The 4,995-nt window shown below is 43.0% G+C and overlaps 1 long non-coding RNA gene across 1 annotated transcript; it reads right to left on the bottom strand.

The window, feature by feature from the left end:
• Positions 1-1,525: 1,525 nt before the first annotated feature.
• Positions 1,526-1,883, bottom strand: LOC135373051 (uncharacterized). Its single transcript, XR_010416243.1, has 3 exons — positions 1,833-1,883; positions 1,636-1,748; positions 1,526-1,566 (listed from the first exon to the last, which is right to left on the bottom strand). It is a non-coding gene; the product is annotated as an uncharacterized LOC135373051 (long non-coding RNA).
• Between the last annotated feature and the right edge of the window lie 3,112 nt (positions 1,884-4,995).

Below are 4,995 nucleotides of genomic sequence, written 5' to 3'. Positions count from 1 at the left end.
CTCTTCCTCATATGCTGGCTCAGGAGTGTTGTATTTGTGGCACATGTTGTGCAGAAGTCCACATGCTGTTATTATGTTGGAGGCCCGATCCGGTGAGAAGTGTAGTGTCCTGTATCGCTGCAGGCATCTGAACCTCATTTTCAGAACACCAAATGTTTGCTCAACTCGGACCCTTGTTTTACGATGGGCTTCATTGTATGCTTCCTCGCTACTCGTTGCAGGGCTGCGAACTGGGGTCATGAGCCAGGGCTCAAGAGGATAGCCGAGGTCACCTGAGGGAAAATAAAGAGCAGAAAACTGAAGACACGTCCTATGTGATCATACAGTTGCATGGCAACATGTGTATATAGTGTATATATGTATATAGTGTACTTTCAATATTTCTTCCTTCGTGACAAACACATTGTGTGCACACCATATTTTAGTTATCATCCTAGATTTGTCATATGTGCGAGGGCATCAAATGCATACATTTCACCTGTGTACAGCATTTTGGATACATCTAAATTTCAATAAACATTAACATCAATTCTCGTAAAGTCTCTTAAAATGCAATTCTATTTTCTCTTTCGGCATAGCAAACTCTCATAAATTGAAACCCCAATTTCGTTTGAATTAGGTCCTTTTTTTTTGTCAGTGACAGTGAAATTTCGAGCCAGGTGCACAGCATTTTGCATACATCGCCCCTAATTTTCAGAAAGGCCTTCTAAAGAATAATCCGTTACTCGTGCTCCCCTTTATTTTATCGGCCCTCTTTTTTGTGAGCAGATGTGCAAATGAAGTGAGAACGTAGTGAGCATGAGTGAGTGAAAATTTCTACCACTGACTTCTGTACACATGCTGCCCAGAAAGCACCATAGTTGTGCAATGGTGTTGCACAGCTATGGTGCAACACCATTGATTGACAATGTTGAATGACATATAACTATGTCATTGTAAATACATAAGTTGCTTGTATCAATTATTAACCACAGATAATCATTTTCTAAAACGTTACATGTCGGAAGGGTATGTAGAACAGTGATTATAGACATGCATTATATGTGATTATAGTCATATTTGTACACTCCCGACACAATCACTTGTCGTACTCCACTTGAAGATCACGTTACATCAGGGTGGGACACATATTTCTTTGTTGCGATGACGGGGAAAGGTGATGGCATGATGGGAAAGCCCAGACCTATGGGCTTGCTACTCCCGATGAAGGAAACCTGATTACGTGGCTAGTACAATCTAACCACTAGTACTTGCACTTCTGAAGCAAGCACTAGTTTACTAGCAGCATAGTGCGCAGCTTTCTGCTGAAGGTGTTTTTCTTTTCTTTTTTTTTCAGTACAGAGTCTTGCACAGATAACTGCTTTCCACGCAAACGAATGTGGAAATATTTTGCTTTACTGTTTCTTCTCTCGGAGAAGTGGAATGTATACTTGCCTAAAAGCCATTCGCCATCTGCAAACAGTTGAGGAGCCTGGCGACGGAGGTCACACAAACTCCATATAGCTGAATCGTGGCAGCTCCCTGGCATGCATTTAGGTAAAGGATGCGGCGAGTAGCGTCCGACACCTGTTAAAATTTTATGGCTATAAAAGAGGAATATGTATGCTAAGCTATCGTATATGAAACCTACCTTACCCCAAGCACGTTGATGGCATGATATCCCTTGTGACAGTAATAGTTACCATCCACAAAACGTTGGTCTGTCCTGCTTGGAGCCATTATTGAAATCGCTGTCCCATCAATTGCGCCTGAAATGTTAGAATGCGGTCGGTAAGCATAAGTTTTGCATGTTTTAGAATACAACATTATGCTGTAAAGTCACGTTGACGTACCAAGGCAGCCAGGCAGACCTGAAATCTCGTAAAAGTCCCGTTTTACCCTCAACTTTTCCTCGGGTGACATGGGAAACTTCAGGTATCGCGGGGCCAGGTTACGGATGATTGCAGTGCTGACATCATGAATGGACTCCGACACTGGTCGCTTGCTCGTAAGGAAGTCTTCCTCCTCTGCGATGTTGCTAAGAAACGCACCAGTTGCGTAAAATCTAAGTGCCATAAGCACCCTTTGCGCAACTGGTAGAGTGGTGCTGCGCCATTGCTGTGCTGTAAATGGACGTAATATTTCCATAAGTGCACACACATAGGGGCATAGCCTATAGGTGTATGTACTTTAGGCCTGTGTACTATAGCTGTGTGCAACACGGAGTTATTAACCGTCCCACAGAACCAGTAACCGCCCATCAACATCCAGCGAACGTCGAGTTGTGGATGCTGGGTACGTCTCACGAACGTACACATTTGCTCCCGGCTACGTTTTAACTACGCCCGTACTACCGTGCTAATCAAGAGAAAATTATGCGAAATGGACGTCGTAGGACCGCCGATGCGGATCTTCGAGGGACCTGTGGGGGTTCTGTATTCCGGGTCCATAGGTATCGCGCGCCTATGAAAATATCGTAACTTTAATCATGAGATAAACACAACGACGCAAGTGTGCACCCAAAATACTTTATTCTATGTATACTTTATTTACATATGCATTCGTACATGCCTGCCGGCCCATGAGCAGTACAAATAATGAAAGAACGTGACAAGGTGCTATATCCAGATCATTCCCGTTCATACAGATCGTGATCACAACATCGCAAAGTTATGTACACAAGAAAAAAAAACATCCATATTACTTGCCGTATAATTAGTTGGCATCTTGTATGGAATCGACGCAAGTGTATCTTCACGCTCCTTCACGCCTTATCAATGACTACCAGTCTCTCTATATTGTTCCTTTCTGTGTCTTCCGGCCTCTGGAATTCACTGGCCAAGTTCTGCCGCCGAGGCACACTGATAAAAACCACAGACATAATACGGGCATCATCGGTCTCTGCCTATGGCACATACGCATACCAGCGTTTGGCCATGCTTCCCGTTTACCTAGTATTCTTACCTGTAACGCATAAGACAGTCAGTAATTCCAAGACTGCTCATAGAGAAAACATCCCACACTCTCTGGGAGACGCTGAAACACACACAGCAATGAATGGCTGATGCTGAGCGGTATAGCCGTTTATGCCTGAAAGAACATCAAGAACACAGTGAGTGGAACGCAAAATAAAATATCAGACACGTCCTAATATGCCTCTATTACAAGCTCAGCCAGGATCGATTGCATTTTTTTTCACTAGGCAGTGGGCTACAGCAACTTGAAGAACAAATAAGTCCAAAACGCCAGCGCTAACAAACGAAGACACAACGGACGTTTAGCTGTATTTCGGTCATAGACAGTGGCATCCAATGGAGAATCCGTTGCCTACAAGGCATATGCACCTAACTCTTCACAAAATTCAAGCTGTACTGGTGCTGTTCGCGTTGAAAATTAGCATATCACTCCAAGTCATTGCAGACGCCGCCATGTTTCTCCAGCCTCTCCAGCGGCGTTTGAAATCATCCGCACAACGGGCTATGACATCACGTGACTCTATCTTCTGCGCGTTGCGAAACAAAAAGCCTTCTGCGCAGATTTCTCCTTTGGCGGCGACGCAGTCAGACGACAGAGCGGGAGAGAAGATGGAGGCGGAGGGTCAAGAGCGAAAAGGAGTGCTCGAACGGCTCTTTGTGGACACAGTGCGGATGGGGTGCGCACGGTGTCCACAGGGTGATATATGTGGGACGTCTGCTGCTGTATATTCATTGGAGCATCCCAACTAACGCGTCCAGGAGACGTTCAATGGATGTTCATTTTAGGCTGTGGATGCTCGGACCCTTGTCGGCTGTCCAGGGGCGGTTACTGGTTCTGTGGGGTACTGAGACCATAACTGAGAAAACAAGCTCGCCCGCCCTATTGAAAAATCCTACAGATTTTCTCACAGAAAGGGTGCTTTCTCTTAGGATTTCTCACAGAAATAGTGCATTCTCTTAGAAATTCTTACAGAGCTTCCTCAGCCTCATAGAAAATCTTACAAAGTATGGCTCTGAAATATCGCTTTGAGAGAAACATCGGGTAAGAACTTTATGAGAAAATAACTTGCCTACAGACTGTGTGAGATTTTCTGTGAGATCTTTCAAGACAAGATCTTTCTTATATGATTCCCATTGAACTTTCTCACAGAGAAAGTTAATCTTATGAGAATGCTAAGAGGATACCTAAAAGAAAGGTGTTCTCTTAGAAATAGTAGAGGAAAATCTCACAGGGAAAATAATCCTAAGAGATTGTAGGGTCTAAGAGAAGGTCCGGTGAGCAAGCAGTCCTGAGATGCTGCGGATTCTAAGAGAGACCGTGAGACCGTGTTTGTGTTTGTCTGTTATCGTCCCTACCTCGTCTTGGGTTTTCAAATCATGGATCTAAGAGAAAACCTCACAGGGTTTTAAGATGTCCCAAAGAGTCTTGAAGTGTCTAAAAATAAAACATGCTGTAAACAAGTTAAATGTTGCTTAAATGCCACAAATAATCAGACTTTTGAACCATGCATCTGTTTAAAATAACAAAGACGGTTAAGAGCACCAACTATTTAATATATACATTAAAAAACAAGACTTTCTTGCAGTATACTGCACTTCTTCAGGTTTGAGGACCTGTTACAAGTGGTGAAACATATATAAAAAAACAAGTCACATGGTACAAGAGAAAAGGGTAAGGATGAAGAGAACTACAAGTGCAATAAAAATATGAACAAAAATAAAAACAAAACGCAATCAATAGGAGGTGGCTGGACAAGGTCAGACAGACATACAGACGAGTCGGAGTTGCACGTGGAGGAAACCAATGAACATCACATGAATAGTGAATGTGATGTTCAATGGTTTCCTCCACGTAAAACTCAGACTCGTCTGTATGTCTGTCTGACCTTGTCCAGCCACCTTCTATTGATTGCGTTTTGTTTTTATTTTTGTTTATATTTTTATTGCACGAAAGTCTTGTTTGTTATTGTATATATAGTAAATAGTTGATGCTCTTAACCGTCTTTGTTATTTTTGATTCTGCGTCGCCGGAAACTTGTAC

The sequence above is a fragment of the Ornithodoros turicata genome, chromosome 1 (genome assembly GCF_037126465.1).
Source record: "Ornithodoros turicata isolate Travis chromosome 1, ASM3712646v1, whole genome shotgun sequence".
NCBI classification, from domain to species: domain Eukaryota; kingdom Metazoa; phylum Arthropoda; class Arachnida; order Ixodida; family Argasidae; genus Ornithodoros; species Ornithodoros turicata.
This window is presented reverse-complemented; position numbering and strand designations above follow the sequence as displayed.